Raw genomic sequence first — 13,242 nt, 5'->3', positions numbered from 1 at the left:
GAGCCATTTGAACCATCTGAAATAAAATAAACACGAGCGGGTCTCGATCGAGCGAGCGACCGATTATGGAGCCTGAACGCTAACCGCATACCCGCCGCCAGCTCGCTCTCAGGGTGGTAACGCAACGGCACACTACTGACGCGTAAAACTTCCCTTGAGATTTTCACGAAATCACCAAACTAGCACGCATTGCTACGTGGTGCACATTACCTTGTCCTCGTGGACTACTGATGTGTCCGGAGTTTGAAGCGAATCCGCCCCGTTGTCAGACCTGGACGCGCGCCACCACTGGCTGTGTACGTCGCACAGAGCTCTGGCGTGCCAGCTGCTCGCGATACGCGGTGCGACCCTCCGTCGACCCGGCGTGACCCCGCAGTGGAGCTGGCGCCCGGCCGGCTAGCGGTAACTCAGACCGCGGGCGCCCACGGGCTCCGCGGCCTCTGCTATGCGCGCCGCGGACCACCACACCTGCGCTGCCCACTGCCCGACTAGCCGCGCCTCTGCAGCAGTCGCACCTGCCGGCGCCACTGCAAGGCCGGGAAGCAGGGGGCCGAAAGCCGCACGCGGCGCTGGCGAAGGAACGTCAGTCCAAGCAACGACGCGCCACAGGTTGCTCTGTCCGTCCACCAGATCCAGGGCGCCGCAGGCAAGGGCCGTGTTCCTCGACTTCCGGAAGGTGTTCAGCACTGTCGTTTAGCGAACAAAATTCTTCTGGTTATTATGCCGCGTCATTGCTAAAAAGTAACAACAATATGAAACTAAAACCGACGTTTCGGCTGAATTGCAACGGCCTTCCTCAGAGCACGACTGGTTTTGCATGGGGATACGTGCTTCTATTTATTACAGACTATCGATAGAGAAGAAATAAAAACTTTGAGGTTCGCCGATGCCATTGTAATTCTGTCAGAGACAGCAAAGGACTTGGAAGAGCAGCCGAACGGAATCTACATCTACATCTACATCTACATCCATACTCCGCAAGCCACCTGACGGTGTGTGGCGGAGGGTACCTTCCGTACCTCTATCGGTTCTCCCTTCTATTCCAGTCTCGTATTGTTCGTGGAAAGAAGGATTGTCGGTATGCCTCTGTGTGGGCTCTAATCTCTCTGATTTTATCCTCATGGTCTCTTCGCGAGATATACGTAGGAGGGAGCAATATACTGCTTGACTCTTCGGTGAAGGTATGTTCTCGAAACTTTGACAAAAGCCCGTACCGAGCTACTGAGCGTCTCTCCTGCAGAGTCTTCCACTGGAGTTTATCTATCATCTCCGTAACGCTTTCGCGATTACTAAATGATCCTGTAACGAAGCGCGCTGCTCTCCGTTGGATCTTCTCTATCTCTTCTATCAATCCTATCTGGTACGGATCCCACACTGCTGAGCAGTATTCAAGCAGTGGGCGAACAAGCGTACTGTAACCTACTTCCTTTGTTTTCGGATTGCATTTCCTTAGGATTCTTCCAATGAATCTCAGTCTGGCATCTGTCAGTCCAGTCTGGACAGTGTCTTGAAAGGAGGGTATAAGATGAACATCAACAAAAGCAAAACGAGAATAATCGAATGTAATCGAATTAAGTCGGGTGATGCTGAGGGTATTAGTTTAGGAAATGAGACACTTAAAGTAGTAAAGGAGTTTTGCTATTTGGGGAGCAAAATAACTGATGATGGTCGAAGTAGAGAGGATATAAAATTAGACTGGCAATGGAAAGGAAGGCGTTTCCGAAGAAGTAAAATTTGTGAACATCGAGCATAGATTTCAATGTCAGGAAGTCGTTACTGACAAAGTGTTTGTATGGAGTGTAGCCATGTATGGAAGTGAAACGTGGACGATAAATAGTTTAGAGAAGAAGAGAATAGAAGCTTTCGAAATGTGCTACAGAAGAATGCTGAATATTATATGGGTAGACCACACAACTAATGAGAGAAGAGGAGCTTGTGGCACAACTTGACTAGAAGAAGGGATCGGTTGGTAGGACATGTTCTGAGACATCGAGGGATCACCAGTTTAGTATTGGAGGGCAGTGTGTAGGGTAAAAATCGTAGAGGGAGACCAAGAGATGAATACAGTAAGCAGATTCAGAAGGATGTAGGCTGCAGTAGGTACTGGGAGATGAAGAAGCTTGCACAGGATAGAGTATCATGGAGAGCTGCTTCAAACCAGTCTCAGGACTGAAGACTACAACAACGACAACATCGATGTCTGACGTCACTGTTGTAAAACTTTTAATTCTTCCTCTAATATGATTGGCTAGTCATGGCGCAGGGGACGATGGAAGGAAAGAGGCTATTCGTGGATGTCCATGTCTTCAACGATCGGTCGCTGTCCGCCAATCAGCGTCCGCCTTCTGGTCGCCAAGTTTTCCTCCTGGTGTGCGCGGAAGTGAACTGACAGTTGTTCTACAGCTGTTTGCGCAGATACGTCCGCGTCCCGTGCAGCTTCTGCCCCGCGGTCGCTCGCGGCCCGTTGGACTGGGATGGCCGGCAACCAGGACGCCGGGAGTTTGAAGCCATCTTCTCTGCTGGTGTTGCAGGCTACTTAATAATTTCGATCGCCTCCCATATTTTGCGTTCTCGCATCCACGATTCTTCCGCCAGTACTCGGAATTCCTGGAACCTGATAGGTTGTCCACAGTCACGGTGGTTTTCCGCTATCGCCGATTTATTATGTCGTTGTAATCGTACATAGCGTTCGTGTTCTGCTACTCGTAAGCTGACAGGTCTCCCTGGAAACATCATGATGTTTCCTGCCGTTGCAATTTGGCCGAAACGTCGGTTTTAGTTTATTATTGCTGTTAGTGTTTAGCAATGACGCGGCATAATACCCAGAAGAATTTTAATCACTATGAGACCGGCTGCAGAAGCCTACATTCTTATTTCAGCACTGTCGTGTAGTGAACCAAAATACGAGCTAGCCGGGTATCAGAGCACAGTTTTTACTGGATCCGAGACTTACTAGCACACGGAACTCGACACTGTAACGGGACATACTCCCCTAGCAATACTTTTCCTCAACAGTAGTTGTCGATACCAGTACTATTTCTCGAACTTTGAACAGGTCAATATTATCTCAGCTGCTTCTCCGAAAACTTTCATATAATTTCACACACAATACCTTATACTTCCAGCTAAAATTTATGAAAAGGAATTACTTTATTCTCTATGTTACAATTGATAATGACCATCTCGGAATGTGCAGTTAAAATTATTTTTTTTAGAAGCAATTCAAATTAAGAGTTATTTCGCATACTTAACATTTCTATTATTAATTACGCAATCCAATATTCATTATTATGTTTATTTCTGGATTTATTTATGAAATAGTAAACGAAATTAATAGAAATTCATTTGTAAAGAAACACTGTAAACCCTTTGGAATATGGTTATTACTGCAGACTGAAGGAGTAGTAAGCATGCCTCTAATGTGATCGGACGTGTTTTTGTATCTTGGGCGAATAATGTAATACCGGGCCGGCCGGTGTGGCCGAGCGGTTCTGGCGCTACGGTATGGAGCCGAGCGACGGCTCCGGTCGCAGGTTCGAATTCTGCCTCGGGCATGGATGTGTGTGATGTCCTTAGGTTAGTTAGGGTGAAGTAGATCTAAGTTCTAGGGGACTGATGACCTCAGATGTGACATCAGTTTCCATTTGTGGTCGTATAATATCCACAGGCCTTTGTCAGAAAATGAGCACTAAAGGGGAGCACGGCATTCAAGGCAATGGAACGCACATCTTAACGAGTGAAAATACCATAAAGTGAACTTACTTAGTGTTAAGTAGATACAGAGTTTTATACCGTAGTGTATTACATAGAGAAATTTACATACGTATATACCGTTAGCACTCCGTCTTCAGGCCACAAGTGGCCCATCGGGACCATCCGACCGCCGTGTCATCCTCAGTGAGGATGCGGATAGGAGGGGCGTGTGGTCAGCACACCACTCTCCCGGTCGTTATGATGGTTTTGTTTGATCGGAGCCGCTACTAGTCGGTGGAGTAGCTCCTCAATTGGCATCACGAGGCTGAGTGCACCCCGAAAAATGGCCACAGCGCATGGCGACCCGGCTGGTCACCCATACAAGTGCCGGCCACGCCCGACAGCGCTTAACTTCAGTGATCTGACGGGAACCGGTGTGTCCACTGTGGCAAGGCCGTTGCCATATAGCGTCAGGTATGTAGAGAAATAATTACCGCAGCGATGAGCAGTACAGAGTCGTTGACCTCTGTGCCAATGCCAAAACTAACGGTTTGGATTGTAGGTTAGGTCAACGGAAGTCTTTCCAGTTGCTGGCAAGCAATTGCGCTCATCGTACGCACACACACACACACACACACACACACACACACACACACACACACACAAACGCTCGCGCGCACGCATACAGTTTCAGCGGCCATCTGGAAGACTAATCGAACCGTTAACGCTCTTTTACGACGCAGGAAGTCACAGTACCTCAGCTCGAATATAGCGTTCTGATGAATATCGACGCTGACAGGAAGTTTATGTTTATGGTTTGTTTAGTGACTTCCACATTTCTTAAAGTGAGTATCAGAGATTGGGAGGCAGAGTCTGAGGCACGTTATCTTCTCTGTGTAACACGATGTGCATTCCAAACAACTTGTTATGCTCTTATCTTAGTGTTTATAACAGCACCGGATCATCTGGCGGTGAGGCTCACATATCAATTTTTTTGCATTCCACTAAGCAGTGTAATCAGCTCTCAGCGACTTAAGTTTAACTGTATAAGCTGTTGTTACGTTGACGAAGAGAGACGCGGCCCCGTGAGAAGTTTTACCGAACATCAAAAATGGCTCTGAGCACTATGGGACTCAACATCTTAGGTCATAAGTCCCCTAGAACTTAGAACTACTTAAACCTAACTAACCTAAGGACATCACACACACCCATGCCCGAGGCAGGATTCGAACCTGCGACTGTAGCAGTCCCGCGGTTTCGAACTGCAGCGCCAGAACCGCTAGACCACCGCGGCCGGCTTTACCGAACATCATTTGCTACGAAACTGGTCAGTGAAAGTGGCACCCCCTGCTTTGCTGAAAGCCCCGAGTGAACTCTAACGTTCAGCGGAAACGTAGTCCAAGTCTACAACGCAATACTCTCTCACTGTCGTAACTCGTGAGATCATCGGTTGTTCACCGTGCCTTTGTTAGTTTGGTTTTAAGGCGTTTATTTTTATTTGGCAGACATCTTAAAATCAGAATGAGATTTTCACTCTGCAGCGGAGTGGTCGCTGATATGAAACTTCCTGGCAGATTAAAACTGTGTGCCGGACCGAGACTCGAACTCGGGACTTTTGGCTTTCGCGGACAAGTGCTCTACCAACTTTTCTTTTTTATCTCATTTTGTCCGTTTTCGTTCGTTGTATCTTCTCGGCGTGGACGTCGCAAGACATCCGTTTCAGTTCGTTGTTGATCCATTAACTCTTTTTTTTTATTACAGAGGGCAGGTAACCCTCTGATCGAACACGCTCAGTTACCGTGCCGGCGTTTCCTACCTTCTAAACTTTGGAAGGAGGCGAGGTACTGGCGGAAGTAAAGCTGTGAGGACGGGGTGTGAGTCGTGCTTGGGTAGCTCAGTCGGTAGAGCACTTGGCCGCGAAAGGCAAAGGTCCCGAGTTCGAGTCTCGGTCCGGCACACAGTTTTAATCTGCCAGGAAGTTTCATCTTAAAATCAACTTGAACTCAAAAAAAGAAAAGAAGCTCCTCCCGAACAGGCCATGAAGGCCCAACGGTACCGACCGGTCGCCGTGTCATCCTCAAGCTATGGGCGTCACTGCATGCGGATATGGACGGTCATGTGGTCAGCACGCCGCTCTCCCGGCCGCATGTCACTTTACGAGACCGGAGCCGCTGCTTCTCAATCAAGTAGCTCCTCAGTTTGCCTTAAAAGGGCAGAATGCACCCTGCTTGCCAACAGCGCACGGCAGACCGAGTGGTCACCCATCCTAATGCTAGCGCCGACCGACAGTGCTTGACTTCCGTTATCTGAGGGGAACCGGTGTTACCATTGCGGCAAGGCCGTTGGCTAAAATTAATTTGAACCTATTCATTAAGCCTTGATTAAGTTGCTGTGAATATTATAGGATGAGTGACATATAAACATAGTTTAAATGTTACACAGAGCGAATATTTTTTTCTTTTTTTTCTTCAAAATTTGTGTGAACACGTGTAAACAGCGTGGGTTAGCAGTGAACGCTTTAAGATCCTGACCCAAAAGTATCCTGAGATTTTGCGCGCATTTTTAAAGACGTTGTTCTCATGATCGAAACCGCCTAGGTCAGTGGGCGTCGAACTTTTTTGATTAAGAGACAGTACTGACAAGGTAGGGTCGCACCTCGGGCCGCATAGGAGGAGGGAGACGGGCAGTAAAGTGGTCACTCAAAGATAAAGTCAAATTTCACGAAAGCAGTGTTACTGATGCAAGCTTAGCACTTGCACACTGTATCACACGTCCTTATGGTTTCCGGGCACATATTCCAGGCGTCTTCACGCCCTAGTGTCTGGAAGAATATCACGCGGCTGGAGCAGACCGTTTTCAGTCGGACTTTTGTGCTAGACCAAATACAACAGAGGAGAGACGCTTTTAAATACTCTAACTTTATCAATTCAGAACTGTCACATAGGCATAGAGTGGCGAATGATAACTTTTTCCTACTGGGCTGAACACGATGGCCACTTTTCCCGACGAGTAGGGTGGCCACTTCTCCCAATTGGACGTCGTGTCGACATTAGTTGTTCAGAAGTGAAACTATCAAATAGAGAGAAACAGCAAGGAACAAGATCTGTAGGCCAAAAGACGTTGATTAAACATTGATATGATAAAATACGATTACTCTCCATACCAGTGAGGTAACAAGAATACTAAAAAATCAGTATCCAGAATGAGATTTTCATTCTGCAGCGGAGTGTGCGCTTATATGAAACTTCCTGGCAGATTCAAACTGTGTGCCGGACCGAGACTCGAACTCGGGACCTATGCCTTTCGCGGGCAAGTGCTCTACCAACTGAGCTACCCAAGCACGACTCACGCCCCGTCCTCACAGCTTTACATCTGCCAGTACCTCGTCTCGTACCTTCCAAACTTTACAGAAGCTCTCCTGCGAACCTTGCAGAACTAGCACTCCTGAAAGAAAGGATATTGTGGAGACATGGCTTAGCCACAGCCTAGGGGATGTTTCCAGATTGATATTTTCGCTCTGCAGCGGAGTGTGAGTTGATATGATGGTAGAGCACTTGTCCGCGAAAGGCAAAGGTTCCGAGTTCGAGTCTCGGTCTGGCACACAGTTTTAATCTGCCAGGAAGTTTCATATCAGCGCACAGTACGTTGCAGAGTGAAAATCTCATTTTGTAAACATCCCTTAGGCTGCGGCTAAGCCATGTCTCCACAATATCCTTTCTTTCAAGAGTGCTAGTTCTGCAAGGTTCGCAGGAGAGCTTCTGTAAAGTTTGGAAGGTACGAGACGAGGTACTGCCAGATATAAAGCTGTGAGTACCGTGCGTGAGTCGTGCTTGGGTAGCTCAAATGGTAGATCACTTGCCCGCGAAAGGCAAAGGCCCCTAGTTCGAGTCTCGGTCCGGCACACAGTTTTAATCTGCCAGGAAGTTTCAATAGCGATGTACATTAGAACCATTCTGACCACTTGTCGGCAGGCAGCGGAGCTGTTCAAGGCAAAAAAGAAAAAAAGTGCAATAAACACTTTTCTCGTCCTGACCACCATACCACACCTTCTCCGACAATCTTACTATTAATTGGTAGCCTCAATGAGTTAGTGCGTTACATTAATTAATAACAGTAATTGAAATATGAGACACGATGACACTAAATATTTTGAATCTCATTATTCTTCTACTTGTTGCATTGTATTACAACAGCCTTAATTTTGTTTCATATTACTTCCTACAACCGTGTTCTACATTTAATGATGACTGTCTCTATAAGGCGCGTTCACAGATCAACGTTACTTCGTTTGACATTTATACCATTAACAGCTGTCGGTGGTAGTTGTCACGCTCACGAGTTGCTGGCATTGTAAGACAAAAAAATAAAGTACGCTCCCTCTCGCTTCTGTTAACCCCGCAGTGGCCGCTCTGCATACCGCTGTGCCCCTGACGCGACAAACTTCACGTACCTCACGGATGAACGCACCACGTCAATTAAAATTAAGCACGTCTCAAAATACTATTCTCTGTAAGTATTTTTGTTTGTTGCTGACAGTGATAAAGAAAAATGCCCTCTTCAGAAGCTCTTAACGTTAGTTGACGTTTTTGGATTCTGTTGTTGGTTGTTAGAAGCATATTATCAACGTATACTGCAAAAGTTAGTGTACAATGTTTGTGCCACTAAAATTCAGAAACGAGTCACGGTACGATCAAGGGAGTTATACGGTGTGGTAGCCCTCTAGCCCCCCTTAGTGAAGAAGGTTCCCATTCTTACCTGAAGGGCGTGCTTTTGGAGATATAAGGGCTGGGAAGTTTAGCCCTCTAGAAATTTCTAGGACATTCCAGAATATTCGAGAGTATTCAAGAACTTTCCAGAACATTCTAGAGTACACGAGAGCATTTCACAACATTCCAGAATGTTTTGAAATGTTCCACAATGATCCGGGATATTCTGGAATGTTCGGGAACGGGAAGATTCCAGAATGTTCGAGAACATCCCAAATCATTGTGGATTGTTCCGGAATACTCTCGAATGTTGTGGAATGTTTTGCAATATTGTGGACCATTCGAAGTCTTTTTGGTATGTTCTGGAATTCGCCATTGGTGGGACTACCCGTTGGTAGGCGCATATAAAGCAAGACCAGTTGTGCGTTGAAACGGCGGTTTCTTATCAGTGATAAAGAGAGAAACCGTAAAAGTATTGCACTGAGTGAATAAAAACACACAGTGAAGTGTGAGTAACCAAAGTGATACAGCGACTGAATATAAACCTAAAATCAAGTGAGAAAAGTTTGTAAAGTGTACTTGTTAACCAAAAGCTGATTTGATTTATGTTTTAGACAATGCCTGAACGTAAAAGAGTAGGAGGTCTGGCCAGTTCTGAATCAAAGTGGCGGAAACAAAAAGAACAGCGAAAAAAACTAAACAGGCGAAGAACGCGAAGCACGTTTACGTTCCCAACGAACGAGTATGGGCACCGTGAGAAGCAAAGAAACCGAAGAGCAGCGAAATGAACGGGTTGAAGAATCAAGAACTGCGACAAAATCTTATAATAAACGACTGCGAGTTGAAGCCCGTAACCTACGAGAAGCGCGGACGAGGACGAGTAAACAGTACAACCTATTGAATGAAGTATTCCACTACGACTCGACGAAAGAATATAACAAATACAAACACGTCGTAATCAGAAAAATGGATAACATCTGAAAATTTTGTAACGCAAAAAATTCAGTAGAGAAACACCAGGATTGTGTTGCATGAATGGAGGAATTCGATTATCACCACTGGAAGCACCTCCGCAGTAATTTTTACAGTTGTCAAGTATATCAGCTTTAATATTCAAAAGAAAATTCCCGGTGGAGAAAAAATACACAAATCGATCGACGCGACAGTGAATGTTGTAGAAAGTGTGAACTTCTCTATGGATTTTTAAATTCGTCGCAAGTACCAGGAATGCCATTACACCGCCTTCGAGTTAAAGTTGGATCTCCGATCACACTACATAGAAATATCTTCACCGAACTTCGTAATGAAACAAGGATGACCGTCAAACAGCTATCGAGTAACATCATCGAAGCCGAACTTATGACCGAAAAGTAAAAAAAGACACACACTATTTATCCCCAGATTACCACTAATCTCTACTGAACTGCCATTCCAGTTTCAAAGACTGCAATTTCCAATCAGATTAGCCTATAGTTTCACAGTTAACAAAGCGGAAGGTCAAAGTTTAAGTACTGCGGAATCAACCTCAAAGACTGCTGCTTCTCTCACGGTCAATTATGCTCTCGAGTAAGAAATTCGAAAAATTTGTACATATATACCCCGCATAACAAAATGAAAAGTGTTGTTTATAAACAAGTATTGTATATAGTTAGAATATGTTTTCAATAATTTTTTTACCTCTTATACTTTAAAGTTTATCCTTCTATTCCAGCTACCACGCAATCTCATATCAGCTCCCTGAGCGAAGCGTGGTACCCCAGCTAGTGTATTATAAAATGCGACTGATAACGACAGGGCGCACGAAAACTTCGCGGTTTGATGACCACTGGCCCAGTTTAAGAAGTTATCCGCATTCTATTAGAAAAGTGAAGGAAGTCCGTTTGGAGTTGAAATTGGCTAGGAAGTTCACGAATCGACACTTCTGTGTGTAATGGTCGCCTGGTCGTAGATATTGCTAATTGCTATAATCGCACTATTTCACTCCCATTTACGGAGCTTGTTAGCACTTGATGTTAGGTTGGCGCCATTAAAATGCATTGTGATGTAGTAATCGCTGCTACTTGCTGGATCGCTGCTGTCTCTCGATGCTGATGCTGGCTCTCCATCTGGTTGTCTAGGGTTAAAAACATGAGGTCCCGTGTTTTTTATGTGCTTTTGATGATAAAGAACGAGCGAAACCAACAAATATGTAAACTTCAAATATTTATTACTCTGGTGGCCATCTTAATTCCACTGTCCACCAAAGACCATGACACAACACAAAGTAGTATTTCCGTTACATGTTCTTTGCATTGTTTATCCACCTCAAACAATAACACACAAACACACTTTACCAAAGTGACATTCCGACTGCCTCTCGACCGTTCTTGCTGCTCGTATTTATAACATTGTCAAAGAACTACTGAAAAGAGATATAGTTTATAAGTCACATGTACATCTGTTATCATAATTTGTGCAGAAAAGTTATTAATTTGCATCGAGTGACATAAGTTAACATGTTATTAAAATGACAGACAGATTTGTTGACTTGACAGAATAATTCTTTGTTACAAAAAGGCCGTTTTTTAGAAGTTTGTCAATTGACTTCTCTAATTTGCATAAATAAGTAAATAACATGAATTATTAAGAATTACATTGGTTTTCGTCTAAAATAGGATTGCTTACGTGAATACTGAGTGAAAACGCTCCTAGTGAACAAATAGGTTTCACTGGGTGATTTTTATTTAAGGAGATTCAAAATACCTAAGTTGGCCACTATTTTTCGTACTTCATATTAATTATTCAAGATGAACTTAGTGTTTTTACATGATGACATTTGCTGTATCAGTGATCAAGTGATATAAACTTTTGTGTGGGTCAGTTATTCAGTATAATTTAATGGGTTGACTGTTTATGCAGACATGTTATGCAATCATTGTTAACATACACAATAACTTTTCTATAATCATAAATACTCATTAAACTGGTTGAATTTGGAGGGTATCGCATACTTCGGTAAAGTAAAGCCTTTAATATGTTCCGTTACATGTGGCAGCATGAGGGAAACAGTAACGAGTGCATGCACAGGTACGGTAGGGAGTAGGAGCAGAAGAAGGCAGACTTGGGTGAAAATGCAATATGGGCTCGCACTTCTGCCCGTAGCGGAGAAGCGAAGATTCGCGACGAACGCCTCGAAACTGCTCGAGCGTGGCCGCCTGGGACAGCTTTTCGGCTGTTGCGTAAACTGCCGGGGAGAAAGCGCGATAGCCCGGCGCAAATCGAAGAATAGTGGGAGAATGGCGGTGCTGGGCTAAGGCGTGGGCCGCTAACGTCGAACGCTTACGTAAGCAGACACTCAGCTGCGAGATAATGCGGCCCTGACGGAGGGCCGAGCGTCGATACGGCGCGCGGAAGCGTCGGTGAGGTGTGGTGTGTGCCGGCAAGCGGGAGAAAGTTGCGGCCTTCCGGGACCAAAGTACGGGCAGGGCAGGTGGTGGGGGTTGGGCAGTGTCTGCCGGCCACGGGACGGGCGTGGGGAGCGCCGCCACCACGGAAGGCCGCACATCCGCATCACGCAGGGTGGACATTAATAAAACCGACAAAGCGCAGGGAGGGATTCCTGACTGGAAAAAGAGGGAAAAAGGACTTATGAACATACAGGGCTATTACAAATGATTGAAGCGATTTCATAATGTAGCTCCACTCATTGACGTATGGTCACGACACACTACAGATACGTAGAAAAACTCATAAAGTTTTGTTCGGCTGAAGCTGCACTTCAGGTTTCTGCCGCCAGAGCGCTCGAGAGCGCAGTGAGACAAAATGGCGACAGGAGCCGAGAAAGCGTATGTCGTGCTCGAAATGCACTCACATCAGTCAGTCATAACAGTGCAACGACACTTCGGGACGAAGTTCAACAAAGATCCACCAACTGCTAACTCCATTTGGCGATGGTATGCCCAGTTTAAGGCTTCTGGATGCCTCTGTAAGGGGAAATCAACGGGTCGGCCTGCAGTGAGCGAAGAAACGGTTGAACACGTGCGGGCAAGTTTCACGCGTAGTGATGTGAAAGATTCAGTGTTTAAACCTCCTCTACCAAGAAACGTGCCAGAACTGCGAGCTCGTATCAACAATGCTTTCAAACTCATTGATGGGGACATGCTGCGCCGAGTGTGTGAGGAACTTGATTATCGGCTTGATGTCTGCCGAATCACTAAAGGGGTACATATCGAACATTTGTGAATGCCTAAAAAAACTTTTTGAGTTTTTGTATGTGTGTGCAACGCATTGTGAAAATATCTCAAATAATAAAGTTATTGTAGAGCTGTGAAATCGCTTCAATTATTTGTAATAACCCTGTATGTCCGAAAATGGACAGTTTGTGTGCAACGACAACAAATCGTCCCAGAACACAGTACAGAGCTGCTCACATCCTCGCCAGATGATAAAGTGGTCTCCATGGGACGCAAAGCACGCGTTCACACGTCGCATCATGAATTGCCGCACCTCTCCAGACGTTCCGGCCTTTCTCCAAAAAGCGTCACAGCGTCAACAGCACATTATTGAAGTGTCTGCATATCATGAACTGGTTCAGCATAAACAATGTTCTTCATATTCCTCAGAAGTAAAAATCAACGGCTTAGGACCGATGACCTAGTGGGGCCATGCTACACGACCTCTGCGTTCTGTCCTACGTCCGGGGAAGATGTTGTTGAAAAAAATGTGTGTGAAATCTTATGGGACTTAACTGCTAATGTCATCAGTCCCTAAGCTTACACACTACTTAACCTAAATTATCCTAAGGACAAACACACACACCGATGACCGAGGGAGAACTCGAACCTCCGCCAGGACCAGCCGCACA

At 45.5% G+C, this 13,242-nt stretch overlaps 1 pseudogene; it reads right to left on the bottom strand.

Annotated features, from left to right (window-relative positions):
- Positions 1 to 4,037: 4,037 nt before the first annotated feature.
- Positions 4,038 to 4,155, bottom strand: LOC126189232 (5S ribosomal RNA; annotated as a pseudogene).
- Between the last annotated feature and the right edge of the window lie 9,087 nt (positions 4,156 to 13,242).

This window comes from Schistocerca cancellata, chromosome 5 (genome assembly GCF_023864275.1).
Source record: "Schistocerca cancellata isolate TAMUIC-IGC-003103 chromosome 5, iqSchCanc2.1, whole genome shotgun sequence".
NCBI lineage: Eukaryota > Metazoa > Arthropoda > Insecta > Orthoptera > Acrididae > Schistocerca > Schistocerca cancellata.
The sequence above is the reverse complement of the archived record's forward strand: the minus strand, read 5'-3'. Positions and strand labels throughout refer to the sequence as shown.